Source organism: Trichosurus vulpecula, chromosome 9, assembly GCF_011100635.1.
Source record: "Trichosurus vulpecula isolate mTriVul1 chromosome 9, mTriVul1.pri, whole genome shotgun sequence".
Lineage (NCBI taxonomy): Eukaryota > Metazoa > Chordata > Mammalia > Diprotodontia > Phalangeridae > Trichosurus > Trichosurus vulpecula.
In genome coordinates this window covers 103,176,764-103,192,698 of record NC_050581.1, presented here as the reverse complement: position 1 = coordinate 103,192,698, position 15,935 = coordinate 103,176,764, and positions in this window count along the sequence as shown.

The window sequence follows — 15,935 nt, the reverse complement described above, 5'->3', positions numbered from 1 at the left end:
CGATGTTGAGAGGAGTGCTTCTAATATTTCGGGTGGATCCCCTGTAGAAAATTTGCAGAAGGATAAGGATAAGAGTAACATGGGATGAGAATACAAGAATGAGTAATCATCTTGATAAGAGCCATAAAAATTGGAATACTTTTTGAAATACATTTATTTTGTATCTCCAATTTCTAGAATGGTATGCTACACTTCGTAGGCATTTGGGCTTGTTGGAAGAAATAAAGGGTTGGATATTTCCACTTCCTCTCTGCCTCAGCTTCAAATTATTAAGCCAACAGGGACCTTTTTTGACCTTTGTTAATGAAAGATGGAATAAGCCATGGATATGGAAATACTTTTGAACTTGGGCAGATACTTTTCTTAGGTTAGCGACCTCTAACAGCCAGTGAGAAAACACACACACACACACACACACACAATTCAATTCAATTAAGCAAACATATATGACGCACCCAGTGTGTACAAAGCACTAGAGAATACAAGGGCACTGAGAACACAGGGATAGATAGAAAATAAGTTCTGTTTGCAAGGTACATACAATTTAACACAAACAAATAAATATGACTTAAGGAAAAGTGCGCTAAGTACAAGGAGAAAGAGAGGCAATGGGCTAAAAGAGGAATGAATTTCAGGTGGCAGAATAAGGGGTGGCATCAGGGAAAGCTTTATGGAGAGGATGTACCTGAGTTGGACATTGGAGGAAGTGAGGGATTTCAAAATATGGATAGAAGAAAGCAAGAGAATTAATTCATTGCAGGTATGGAATATGGCAGGAGGAAAGTCATGGAGACAAGAAAGAGAAAGACAAGAATGAGAGACATAATTATCCAGTTTTCGGGAACGTACAATGTGTGTTAAGGGGAGTACCATGAGATAAGGCTGGCCAGGGAAAAGTTAGATAGTTAGATTGGAGGGGGAGTTTTGAACGCCAGTGTCAGGAGCTTATTTTTTATACTTTAAATGTTGTTAGGTAAGTAATACCCTACTGTTATTTCTGCTATTAGTTTCTGTACATAGAAGGGGGAATCCACTCCCTGACTGTCAACTTAGCACACAACATAAATTCATCATACTAGAAGTTCCCTTCAAAACATTAAACTCATATCTCCTCCTGTCCAAATTATTAAGTAGGGATATGATTACAGCTTTACCAATGGAAGACATTGTTTGACACCTATTTGTTAGTGAGAGATTACCACGGTCTGCAACGTTAAATACATAGATTAATGTGCTGCTTGTGATCCGAAATGAGAATCGGCTTTGTGTGAACAAGTGTCTATATCACAATTAATCCTAGTAATGAGCTTTTATATCAGGAACCATTAATATATAATTAAATAAGTTTATCCAGGGAACATTTGAATTATTTATATAATAGGGAATAGCTAAAGGAGGGGGGAGGGAAAGGAGAAGCAGAAGATAGGAAATAGCTCAAGCAAAGCTTTGCCTTATGAATAATTTAACAGCAGATTTAAGAGAAAAGTAAATTCCTCTTATCCCACATATAAGTGATTTCATCACAACGTACAATGTGCCCTGAAGACCCATATCTCAGAGCCAGACACTCGCACCATAGCTAGGACTGGGAGGGAGGGGTATCTGCCTCAGACATCTGTTCCTCTCGGAAAGGGAACTCTAACCAGAAGCAGGACTGTTGAGCAAATGAAAACTTAGAAAATGGGTGGAAAGTTCACACCGTGGTACCAAAATGTCCAACTGAGTCTGGGGTTAGGGAACTTTTCTATTAGGGCCTGGTGATTGCTGTTGCTTTTCAGTCACGTCTGACACTTTGTGACCCCAATTGGGATTTTCTTGGCAAAGATACTGGAGTAGTTTGCCATCTCCTTCTCCAGCTTGTTGTACAGATGAGGAAACTGAGGCAAACAGGATAAGTGATTTGCCTAGGGTCACCCAGCTAGTAAGTGCCTGAGGTCAGATTTGAACTCAGGAAGAACTTCCTGACTCTGGGTCCCTACTTCACCACCTCACTGTCCCACCTGGTGATTGGAAGTGGTCGATTCAATTCAGTTCAGGTGAATGAAATTCAGTTGAGTTCACTTGAATTCCCTTCAGTTCATTTAAATTCAGTTCAATTAAATATGCATTTATTAAGCACCTTCTGTGGGTGAGGGGCCCTGTACTCAGTGTATCCAAAGCTTGGATAGACAAAATTCCATGAGTTCCTGAATGAGGGTACACCTAAGTGGTGCAATGGATAGAGTGCCAAGCTTGGAGTCAGGAAGACTTGAGTTCAAATTCAGCCTCGAACACTTCCTAGTTGTGTCACCCTAGACAAGTCACTTAACCACTGGTTGCTTCAGTTTCCTCATTTGCAAAATGGGGATAATAAAAACCCTCCTTCCTCTCTTCTCTCCTCTTTTCTTTCCTCTTCTCTCCTCTCACCTCCGTAACCTCTATTGCTATCATTCATCTAGCTATCTTATCTATATTATCTTTCTCTAGTCTATCTGTCCCTATCTTTGTTATCTTTCTGTATCTTCTACATCAATACACATTCTCTCTCTAAGCATATTTGCCAGAATCAAATACAAAACATTCTACTTGGCACTCAAAGCCTTTCAAAACCTAGCCCTTTCCTACCTTTCCAATCTTCTTATACCTTACTCCCCAACACATACTCTCTGATCCAGTGACACTGGCCTCCTGGCTGTTTCACAAATGGGACACTCTATCTCTCTGCTCCTGGTGTTCTGTCTGGTTGTCCTCCGTGCTTGAAATGCTTTCTCTCTCCTGCTCTGACTGTTGACTTTCCTGGCTTCTTTTAAGTCCCAACCAAAACACCACCTTCCACAGAAAGCCTTTCTCAACCCCTCTTAATTCTAGTACGTTCTCTCTGCTTAGTCCTGTTTATCCTGTATGTGGTTTGCTTTGTTTGCATGTTGTCTCCCCCATATAAGTTTATAAGCTCCTTGAGGGCAGGGACTGTCTTTGGCCTTTTTTCACAGTGCCTGGCACATAGTAGGTACTTAATAAATGTTTATTGATATTAATAACAAACTCTCTCCATATACATTACATCTATTTCTGTATCTGTCTGTAGATCTAGGTATATATAGGTCACTATTGTCTATATATATTCTAACTTGAACTTGGATTTTGAAATAAACGTTCATCTGCAACTTCAGAGCTATAATATAAATGTCTCTTTGGTTCTAAATAAGTTGAATTCTACTCTCTCTTAAGCTGTTTCAAAACAGCACCACAGGAAGGGGAGTAAAGCAAATTATCTTGTTCATTTGATCAACACAGACAGCCAATCAGGATAATTAATACAACAAAAGCCTGCCATAATGAACTCAATTGGATGCTTTCCTGGACCAAAACCAAAATGAAAAACTGGACAATTCCCATACAACCTTTCCATAACTTGGAACCATTTAAAAGCAAGGATGAGAGATTGGGTCCTAGAGCAATGTAGGCTTGGGCAGTCAGAGAAATCAGCGACCTAGTTAATAATTCTGCCATTATCTACCTCTGTCCTCCCAAGTTCCTTCTGGGGTGTGTGCCTTACCAGATAGCCCCTAACAGAACTCTACAATGCACAATAATTCAATTTACCAGTTTAACAGGGTGGCACATGCCCATTGGAAAGGATGGTAACCAGGGGAATACATTTGAGTACACAGAATATACAGACTGTACTTTTTCTCTCTGGAGGCAAGAACATGACAACATTTTGGCAGCTGTGAATGTAGCCATGTGTTAGGGAAAAAGTGATTTACGCTGCAAGTCTAGACCACCTGGTTTATTGCAACTGATTCTGAAGTAGTTGAATTAGTAAAATTCCCAGTTGGACTTTCTGAAAAAGCTGACCTTCACACACACACACACACACACACACACACACACACACACACACACGCAGAGCAATAAAACAAAATACCTAACTTGAAAACTTCTAAATAAACAAAATATTCAAAATCTTTTGCGCTCTCTGACTCCATTCATGCCAATGCTTTGCTTACTTTCTTGAGCTTGGTTCATTGATGAATTGTCTCATTCACCCGGCCTTAAGCTTTTGCCTGCTACTCAGTCATCCATGAGGATGTCTCATGCCAGAAGTGTTGAATGAATGGGAGTGGTAGACACAGCAGATGCCCCTGCCCTGAAGGTAGGGGAAATTCTGAGCATCAGAGTCAGTAAACTGTGGCAGGAATAGAGAAAATCATTTTCCAGTTGCTAAAGTCAATTATCTCTCAGCACATGGCACCGCTGAATCAGCAGGAAATATCACAAAGTCCACCACCATGTTAGCACGTCAGTACAGAGTGGGAGCAGGGAACACAATTGCTCCCCATAAAGGCCCAGCGTTTTGGGGAGACAGGTTGAATCTAATAGCCAAATCCCTCACACACCTTCTATCCCGAATCCAATCTTGCAAGTAGTTTCCTGCTTTTGTCTCAATCCCTTGGATTTGTATGCTCCAAAGGAATCCTCACTAACATCAAGCCAATCTGGCCTTTGGGTTTATGTTTATACTGTTTCCCCTCTACTGCCTCCAAAATGATCCAAACCATCACCTACAAATACTAGCTCCATATTGGAGTACGGCTGCCATTAAGTTGAAAACCTACTTAATCAACCAGGATTTGAGATCCATATAAGGGGGGTTTTGGTAAATATTTAACAATTGGCATTTTGGGAGGGGAAAAAAGTACTTGACATACTTTTAAGTTTAATCTGCATTATTTAAAATTTCCCCATCACTTTCTTAAGTCTAGACAATCAACGAAACAATAAATCAAGGCCTGATGTGTAGTATTTGCCAATTTCTGAGGTATAAATGCTTACACTGAAAATTTAATCATCTCTTGGGAGCCAGTACAAGTTCACTTCAGCACACCCTTGTATTCCTCCTCCAATAACTGAAATGGTTAGCCTAGATGACCTAACCACATTTAAGACTGTTTAATGTTGAGCCAAATATTGCAAACCTTTATTCAAATTAAAACATAAAAATCAACAACAAACACAAGTTATCTTCTAAGTGTTTGAAGTAAAGATGGGTAATGCAAACTTGGCCTTCCATTACTTGGCTCCAGCTAGTAAAATACTCTCAGGAAAAAATATCCTCTTCAATGGGCCAAGGATCCTTGGAGAGGGAGTTTTCTATCATGAATAGGACAAGGATCCTCTTGGTTCAACAGTAATTCCTTCTTTTAAAAGGAGAAACATCCACTGGGCATGAAAGATAGAAATATGTGATCTGATCATTAGAATTAATTGGTAGGGTTTCAAGACACAGATCTTATGGGGATCTTTTTCCTGACTTTGATCTCTCTTCCCTTTGTGGCTAGCAGTCACAAAGTCAAAAACAAACATTTATTAAGCACCTGGTGAGTACCAGGCACTGTGCTAAATGTTGGAGACACAAAGAAGGGCAAAGGATAGTCCCTGCTCTCAGGGAGCTCACAGTCTAATGGCGGAAACAACATGAAAGGAATTGTATGCAAACTATAGACAGGAAAAGTTGAAAATAACAGAAGGCACTAGAATGAAGAGAAAGCAGGAGTCTTTGTCTTTGCCACTTTTTCTCTCTTCCTGGTGGGTTACATGGTAGACCCCAGTGGGACTGGGATAGGTCCCAGCTGGTTATCCATTGCTATTTTCCTTTCAGAAATACTAATATGCCAAATTCTTGGGGTTATTATGAAGAATCCCATCTTCATTTTGCAGAAGTCATTTTGGATAGATTTATACAATTTTACTGATCTAGGAGTATTCCTTGATACTCAATGTGACTAAGAGGTATCAACTTTTTGTATTTGTTATTAAGATAAGAATTTCCCTTGTAGTTCATGTGCTTTGCGCTTCTCATTAAATACCTCTTTCTATGGAGCAAAACTCTGTCCTTATTTTGTGGGGTCCAGTTGTCCAGCCAACCTGTTGGGCAGTGCCTAGAAAACCCTGAGAGCACTAGGCCTCAATAAATTTGGGGAATGACAAGCTCAATAACAGATGGTAGAGGATGAGGGTGAAGAGTTTATTAAATACTTCTAACTTTTATAGCAACTTAATTGGATTTTATTTTATTTCCCCCATTAATAGTTTTCTTTTTGAAGTATTTTATTATCAACAGTGAAGTGCCTTAATCATCTTGTCTTTTTCCACCAGCTGTGTGGTGAAATAGGGTAGCAGTCCATTTGACTGGTGAAGAGAATGATGAAGTCTAATGATTTAAACAGGGCATAGTGAGTTAAACTGGAATCATTTCCAGAGAATATTGTGAACTTGTCACAATACCTTGCATTTGCATAATAACACACAGAAGGACATGAGAAGACACCACTAATACAAAAGAACCCTTAATGGATAGTCAAGAGGAGAGACTATAGTTACGGAACTGAGCTTGGTATCATTGTGGTACTTAGCTTTATGCACTTGAAGGGATGCTGCAGGAAAGTTTGCTCAGATGGACCTCTTCTGTACCAAGTCCATTGGTTTTAACATTGAGAATGTCAAACACATGGCTTTGGGAGTGTTCAGAATTGGGGCCCTGTAAATGGGATTCACTTATTTGTAAATGACCTGATTAAGTATACTTGGAATATTGCTAGAATACTTGTGCACGTGATGATCTACCAACCTTAGACTACGATGACCATTTATGATTCTAGAGCATCAATGATGGATGAAATAAGCTATCTTTTACAAAAAGATGATGGATCTAGGATGCAGAGTGAGCCGTGTGTGTGTGTGTGTGTGTGTGTGTGTGTGTGTGTGTATGGGGGTATGTATGCAGGTATGTATAGGCATCGAGGGAATTGGTTTTGTTTGATGATGCCCATTTGTTACAGTAAGTTTTTCTTTTTTCTTCTAATTGGGTAGGGGTAGGAGGTAAAGAAAATAGATTTTTGTTAATTAAAAAAACATAGTGAGGGAAGAGAGTGCTACAAATATGGAATGTTGCGAGTATTTTCAGATGAGCTCATTGTATTATTAGTTTTCTTAATTGTTTTACTTTATTACAAGAAACCTCCCATGAAGTGGGAATAGTTTGTAAATGTTTGTAATGTAAAAACAAAACACATCAATAAAACTTAAAAGAAATCTTTAAAAAATAATTTAAGTTCCTTGGGTAGAGGCACCATTTTTTGCCTTTCTTTGTACCCCGGCCCTTAGCACTTAATGATTGCTTTGTTGACTCTTTGAGTTGTTCAGTAGAGTGACTGCCCCATGCTCCATGGTAGAAGATTGAGCTCCACAAAGTGAAAAAGGCTTGGTTTGAATCCTGCTTTAGTTATGTGAATCTGAGCAAGTCACTTAACTGCTCTGAGACTCAGTTTCTTCATTTGAAAACCAAAGGTGATATTACCTTCCACAGGATTGTGAGGATCAAATAAGATCATGTATATAAAGTGCTTTGCACAGCTTAAAGTGCTATATGTAAGCAATGATAATGATGATGATGATGATATTGCAGATCCACACAAGGGTTACATTTGAATAGGACTTAATATATTAACCTCTCAGTTCCCTAGGCAACTCTCAAAGTCATAACTTTCAGAAAAGGTGCCAACTTGCATTAGCTGGAGTTTCCTCATCTGGGAATTCCTTATATCAGTAAAATCATAGGTCTAGTTCCTATCCCTATTATTAATCATAACCTATAAACCACATAAACCTATAAAATAATGATAAAATTTGGCACTTATGTGGTGCTCTTAAAGTTTACAAAGCCCTTCATATTCATTATTCCATTTTACCCTCATAATATTCATGTGAGGCTTTATAGGAATTGTGATTCCCATTTAATATATGAAGAAACTGAGGCTCCATGAGGTTAAGTGACTTGTCCCATCATCCTATAGCTGAGACATTTGAACCTAAACATCTCCTGATACTCAGTCCAGCACTCTTTCCACTGTACCCTGTACTGTACATGAGAGATATTATTGTCCCTAGTTTATAGACAAAGAAACTGGAAAAGACACATTGAGACTTCGGGCCACCAGTCCAGTGGTCTTTCTATACCATGCTGGCTCCGACAACAGCCCACTATATATGTATTTAAAGTATACTACTGCAGTTTGATTCAATCCAACATTTATTTGGCTCCTACTATGTGCAAACAGCCCTGCCTCACTTAAATCCAACTCACTTGCAAGTTATAACATAACGTACCCGATGTCATTAGTCCTCTTCAAAAACAAAGGACAAATAATCATCTGTGAGTAGTAGTAACTGCTCTACTGGGGAGCCAATTGGCTAGTTCCAGTTGGACAATGCTGTTCCCTCCTTCTTTCTTTCCTTCCTCCATTCCTTTGTCCTTCCTTCCCTTCCTTCCTGCCTTCCTGCCTTCCTTCCCTCCCCTCTTCTGCTTGCTCTCTGTGTCCACAGAGGGAATCATACCATTACCTGTGGGTGCTCTGCCCAAAGAAATATAAATTTTGATTGCTGAAACCTTAAACTGATATAGTCAAGGTTTATAAGCTAGTTTTTTTAAATGACAATGCCTTAACCCAAAATCATTCTGGCTTTCACTAATTGGCCAACAGTGGATCCCAGCCCAAGCCTCACTGGGTCATTGTTTAGGTTTTGATGGCTCAGAGTGAATATAAGCAGCAATTGTTTCTGTTTTGCCCAGAAGATCTGAGGGTCTTCCTCTCCCAGATTGAGTTATTTTTTTGACTAGGTAAAAGATGCCATTTTTTTGGCCTCATTTCTTACCTAGCCTTAATCACTGAATGGGCATTGCTTCAGACAAACTGAGACCTGGGTATGACCTTAGCTGAAAAAGGCCAGGGTTTCCCACTGCATCCAGGGCCATCACCGGTCATCCTGATCTTTATCTTGCTACTGAACCCAGATGACTCAGGAGGAGAGAGTGAGGCTGATGACTTTGCACAGCCCTGCCTCACTTAATCCAATTCACTTGTATGTCATGGCATCACTCTCCTGATGTCATTGGTCCTCTTTCAGAACAAAAGACAAACCACTATGCACAAAGCCCTGTGATAGAAACTGAGGGAGATACAACATTTAGATGACATGGTCTCTGCCCTCATGGAACTTTGAATCGAGTATAGGGATGTGACATATACACAGACAAATGTAACTCACTGACGGCATATCAGAATGGTGAAAAAATACAGTGTAATCCATGTTTACATTTGTCCATGGTCATGTATATCCCTGTACTAGTCACCTTTTGCTATGTATCTATAATAACAGCTACTTTTACATAGCACTTTAAGTATTGCATTGAGCTTTACAAATATTAATCTATTCTATTCTCATGACCACTCTGGGAGGTAGGTGTACATTTTACAGATGAAGAAACAGAGGCAGACAGAAGTTAAATGACTTGCCCAGGGTCACACAGCTAGTAGATGTTTGAGGCCTGATTTAAGCTCACACCTTTCTAACTCAGGTCCAACACTCAATCCACTGTACCTGCCAGCTGCCTGGAAGGCATTGTGGGTGGCTACCAAAGACAACAAGAATAAGTCACAATTGTTATCACTATATGCATTGTGAACACTGTCTTGTTTAAAATGACTCCCTACACCCTTTATGTACAAAACCTAAGAGATCATATCAGTGCAGAAGAGGCCGAAATCCTGGCTGCTTAATGCTGCTATATCATATCTGGGTTGAAGTCCATTTAATCTTGCGTTACTACTATTTCCTGGGGACAAACACAATATGAGCATAGCTACCTTTGGGGTGGTGGACTCTCCCAGGGAGTGAAGTTTCAAGGAAAATAATAAAGGATCAATGAACAGCAAGAGGCAGTTATTACCAGACTCAGCAGTTTCCTAACTAGAGGCAGCAATTTGCCAGTGGGCTGATTCCAACAAAGCCCCCAATGTACTGTGATAATGTACAGCCTGACTCAATTCTAAAACTGCCTTAATATTGGTGACTACTTATCCAAGGATCAATTCATACAGTACCTTCAAGTGGCTCTATCTGGATTAGGACTCAGAAGATTTTTATTCTGTTCCTGGTCCTGTGATTTTTTTTTTCTGTGAGCAAATCAATTTCCTTATTTGCAAAATAAGGAAGAAGGGAACCCTTCCTAATCAAGTAGCTACAAAGATCTCAGAACACCTTAGAGAACTACTAATAGGTTTCTAAAATAAATATGTCACTTGAATCACTATCAAAGTCCTTTGTGAATCTGACCTTATTAAGGAACAGTTCCAGTAGGAGAGAAAACAATGCCTCTCTATCAGTAACAACTTGAAATAGTCTATCAATACTACAAATTGTATGAATGATAATATCTCTGTTAATGAAGATGGTACATCCCATTAACATGTTTCTTTGTCAGAACCTCATAGCCAGATGTAGGTTCTGGGGTGTATCCAAAGAGACTAAAAGAAGAGGAATATGGTATAGAGGAGAAGTAGCATGATAGAGTGGAGAGAGGGTGAGTCTTGGAGTCCAGAAGAACTGCATTCAAATCTTGACTCTGATATATATATATTGACTAGCTGTTTGGCCATGGGCAAATCATTTGATCTCTCAGTGCCCTAGGCAGCTCTCTAAAATTAAAATTTGCAGATGAGCTGCTGATCCGTGAGAGTGGAGGGAATTTTTGCACTGAGCATTTTCTATACCAGTGAAATCACATCTCTGGACTCAAAACACCCAAACCAAAACAATGCCATGGAAACTGCCTTCAACTAAATTCTACTCTGAAGCCTCATCTTGGCAGAAAAGTGAACCTGGGTTTTAAAGGCTATGCCAACAGCATACTTGCTCTGGCATATTCTACCAAGCTGGCTGCAAGGGCTTAGGGACAGATTGTGCCCTCTGTCTGAGGACCAGCCTAGTTGAGTACAAAGAAATTCAACATCAACTCATTGACTACTGGTAAAGGAATGCTTTGGCTGTAGAAAACTATGGAACAACAAAACAAGCTTCTTACCTCTTCTTCTGAGCTTGAGGCCGTTATCTATTCTCCTTAATTAAGATGGTGAAGCTAGGGTCAATGGATTCAGCTGTATTTGGCACTGTGTGACCACAGTTGCATTCAATTCAGGAATAGTGGACTAGCCAGTAATGACCTCTTCATTTTCTTTAACTACATGGTTTATAATGTTTCTGTATGATTCCACCTATTGAAAGGTCAAGGGCTCTGTCAAGATTGAAAAGGAAAAGCCAGGGAGCAATGGAAATGTTACCATCTTCCAGTTGGTGTGATCCCACCAATATTAAATGGGGAGGGACCAATGCTGAGTATGTCATAGATTTCACTGGGGTCCTTACTATCCTCAAAGACATTAAGGTGTGACTTAGGTGTGCTGGAGCCAGCTCTAAAGATTGTTAAATTTTTAATGTGAGCATTTACACCTTGAAGGTAAGAAAATACCATAAATCAGGGCTTGACTCATTATTTTGTTGATTTCTTAAGAAAGTGGTAAAGAACATTTACCAGCACACTCCTGATTAAAGAAAGGAATGTCAAGGGAGACAAGGGTTCAGATCCGGGATCACTTTCAATAGCTTATTTTTTCCCATGGGCATGTCACTTTATCTCTTCTAGGCTTAGTTAATTCATTTCTACAATAGGGATAATACTATTACCCTTGTGTCAGAGGTTCTCCTATAATGTGGAAGGCCTGATCTTATCATCAGCCAAGTCCCAGCATGACCACTTGACCATTTTATTGATATATGCAAATCTTTCCCAAGTAGGCTCTTGGGAAGAATGAATACGTAATTCAAGAAGAATCTCTAAGTGCTGCACCTAAATTAAAATTGCTTTCGTTAAGCAAGGATACAACCATTTTCATCATTGCAGTATATCCTTGGAATATTATGAGCATCACCTGAAGTCATACTAAGCATTTATAACAGCTGCTGTAAGCTGATCTGTGTGTCTAATTCTATGTTTTGTGTAGCACCTAAAGTACTGACAAAACTGAACAAATGTTAATTAATACGGGCGGTAGCAATAAAAATATCCATATAATGAATGCTAGCGGTCACGTGAATACCTATAAAATAGTTATTGCAAGCTTTAACCTCACACTCTCTAATCTTGCTCATATATGCCATTTAGTCATGAAAATAACAGGTTGCTCAATTGTCACGGAAGTCTCCATAGATCTCGAGTTGGGTGATAGATTTGATAATGGGTGCTGGGGTTAGCTATTGGGTGCTGGGGTTGGCTATTGGGTGATGGGGTTAATTTTTGATATTGGGACTGATGTTGAATGGTGGAGCTGATGTTCAGTTACAGGTCAGGCTGATAGGTAATGAAACTAAATTCTTGAACTTGAACTAAGTGCTTGAACAGGCTATAAGTTTGATGTCTCTAGATATTAAACATTGGAGCCACTTTTGAGTACCGTATTTCCCCATGTGTAAAATGCACCCTTTTCCGAAAAATTTGGAGTCTAAAAACTGGGTGCAAATTATACACTGATTGTAGATTTTTTTATTTGCATTTCCTGCTTTTTCGAGCTTGTTGTTTTGCATTTGTTACCCATATGTTAGGTTACGTTTTGCCACGTTCTGCCCAGAAATGGCTCAGAAAAGATTTTCATACAGTGCTGAATTCAGGTTAAAAGTGATACAGTTTGCAAAAGGGAATGGAAATCGTGCTGCTGAATGTAAGTTTGGTCCTCCTCCAACTGAGAAAACAATCCGAGACTGGCTATGGGAAGAAGAAACCCTACTGAAAACGCCACAGCAGAAGAAGGCCATGAGAGGCAAGTCAGCAAAATGGCCTGATTTAGAGAGGGAATTGAAGATATGAATTGAAGAGCAAAGGGAAATCGGAATTCCTGTGTCCACAAAGATGGTTCAGCATGAGGCAAGAAGAACTGCTGATGAAAAAGAAGTTACTGATTTCAAAGGAGGACACAATCAGTGCTTCAGGTTCATGAAACAGAATGGACTAGGCATGTGTACACGCACCAGACTTGCCCAAAAAAATGCCTGAAAGCTATGAGCAGATGAATAAAACTTGAGTTCAATAACTTTATGTAATATATATTTTTTTTCAAATTTTGGGCCCCAAAATTAATGTGCATCTTATACATGGGGAAATACGGTAATAAGTCTGATGTTGCAAAGTGTGGTTTATGTAGAAAGATGGGGCTTTTGAGTGAGACAGACAGACAGACAGATAGATAGATAGATAGATAAATAATCTTACTCTGTGCCAGGCATTGTGATAAGTGTTGAGAATAAAACTATAAGTAAGCAACAGTCCCCATTTTCAAGGAACTTGCATTTTCATGGGTGAAGATAACACCCAAAGGGGAGCTGGAGAGGAGGTGTTACATGTGAGAAGGGAAAGTGGTTGCTGAGGAGAAGCAAAGAAGGCCAGAAAGCTGAGTTGTGAGAGATGTGAGGGATGGCTGGGATCCCTCCTGAAATAGTGGTCTGGACTAGCAGTTCAGCTATCAGGGCAGGGCCATCTCCAGTTGTCCTGATCTAAATCTGGCCACTGAACCCAGATGGCTCTGGAGGAGCTAGTGACCTTACACAGCCCTGCCTCACTTAAATCCAATTCACTTGGAAGTCATGGCATCGTCTTCCTGATGTCTTTGTGCTCTTGGAGAACAAAGGAAAAACCACAACAACAATCAACCATCAGGAGAGCAGTCAGGGTGGAGTTTTCTCAGATGTGGGAAGGTGGTTAATGAGGAGTGGGAGGAGGAAGAGGAGAGAGCTTTTGGCTGACGGGTTTGGATTTGGGGTGATGGATCTCCGGTGAAGCACAGGGGTAGTGAGTGATGGGAATGATATTTCTGGACACCTCAAGGACATATCTCCCTTTCCTCTTTGTGCTTCCCTAGTCTCTAACTTGATGGGGAGGGGCTTAGGGAAGGAAGGAAAAGAGGTAGAGAAGGGCTGAAGCAATGCATGTGAAAGGACTTGGTGGGGGGTGGGGTGGGGGTGGAGAGGGAGTATCGCATTCTTGACAAAGATAGAACATTCTTCTATTTAGAGCTGTGGTATTTGTGGTCTTTCCACAACCCAGTATATAGAACTCTAAATAGAAGCATGCAGCCCAATATAAAGCATCAAACCCGGGACTGTGTGAAAAAGAGAGTATCTCCCTGCTGCGGTTGCAGCTAGATTCACTATGTCATTGACATCTGGGGAGCTGAGTTACTCACTTAATTTCGCTAAATTGCAAAAGGGCAAAGCAAAATTGAGTGCATAGTTTTAGAGTAAATAGGCTAGGTCAGTGTTTTTCATCATTGCTTATTCTAAGTCAGACTTACCTTTCTAAGTGGCAGATTTAGAATACACAGGAGGTATGTGAGTACTAAACGTAGAATATTTCCATATGTATGTTTATGTGTGTGTCCATACATATCTATATCTATATATGTATGCATACACACACCTGGGAGGGAAACAACGTAGGCAGATTTTTTAAAAGGGTAGTCAAATTATAATAAAAGAGGGGAGAACAGTAGGGGAAAGCAAACAAACAAAACTACTGGTGTGGTTGTGGTACCAGGGAAGGAAGGAACTGGATTGGCCGATCCGTAGGGTCCCTTCTAGTTACTAGGTCTAGAAAGCTGAACATGACTTCAAAGCTCTTATTCCTCTGCAATTACTCTCCCTCCCCTTTTCTTCTACTTCTCTGCTGGTCTCTCTGGCCTCTTGCCTCCCATCCACTCACACTCTCATCTCAGATTAGATGTTATAAATAGTCTATACCAGGGGTGGAGAACCTGAGGTCTTGTAGATCCTAAAGTCGATCTTTTGACTGAATCCAAATTTAACAAAGGCCGCACTTAAGGATCTAGAAGGCCACAGGCTTCCCACCCCTGGTCTATACCCAAGGTAACCCCAAGTCAAACATTTGATTTTGAAGAATTATTTATTTATTGAGTTTTCAAAAAGTCAAAGACACCACATCAAAGCAGACCCAGTGACAGTCATTTGTGAAACATCAGGGCCTTTTGGGAAAGCCTGGCTTTGTATTGTGTCCAAGAGCTAAGTGGCTTAATTACATTTGGTTTCTTTGAGCCTCAGTTTCCTCATCTGTAAAATGGAAATAATATCTTACTATATTTACCTGAAGAGGTTGTTGTGAGCAAATAACTTGTAAAGCTTAAAAATACTCTACAAATGTGAGTTTTTAGTAATAATATTATTTTTATATTGCACTTGGGAATCCTGTCCTGCTGGTGTGGAAATGACAGACAAATCAAACCAATAAATAAATGGGCTCAGAATTCCATGTATTATATGTATGTGTGAATAAGCATATTGAATTTGTGCTTTCCATTATAGAGATCCATATATTATACCAACCAAAGAAAATATTCATAATTATTTTATCAAAATCTGTCATGTGAATAAATCCATCTATGACACAAGTGACAAACAGAGAAAAATCTAAGATAATGGAGGTGAGAATTGAATATTTTTCATCCCTAATGCAGTCTTTCCTCATTCTTGGAGGTTTTTGTTTTTTTTTTAAACAAACCTAAATCATTTTCCGCTGACGGTGCTTATATACATACATATATATGTACATATATATATTCTTTCTTCAAATCAATACTATTAATGAGACTAGAAATCACAAGAAATCTCTTAAGCCAAGAGTAAAGCCTGAATGCCTTTCTACTCTCTTAGGTTTAAGTCATGTTTAGAAAAATACCAGAGCTTTAGACTAAAGACAAACTGATCCATTTTGTTGAAATAAAAAACTCAAAGTTTTTAAAGATTTGTTGCTTTTGTTTTTGTTGTTGCTGTTGTTCTTATCCTGTGCCCTTACTTTAGTAAAGATCTGGAGGATCTCTGATCTCATCACTCCTTACAGCGATGCTGACAATGCCTGCCCATCCTAGAGGATTCCCATCAATTTTCCACAAGAGGTCCACCCAATGCAGCCAAGACCTTTCTCCAGATCATCTGATATGTCTTGCAAACCAATGGAGCACCCGTGATGAGATCCATCCTGTCCTGGGTCTTGCCAA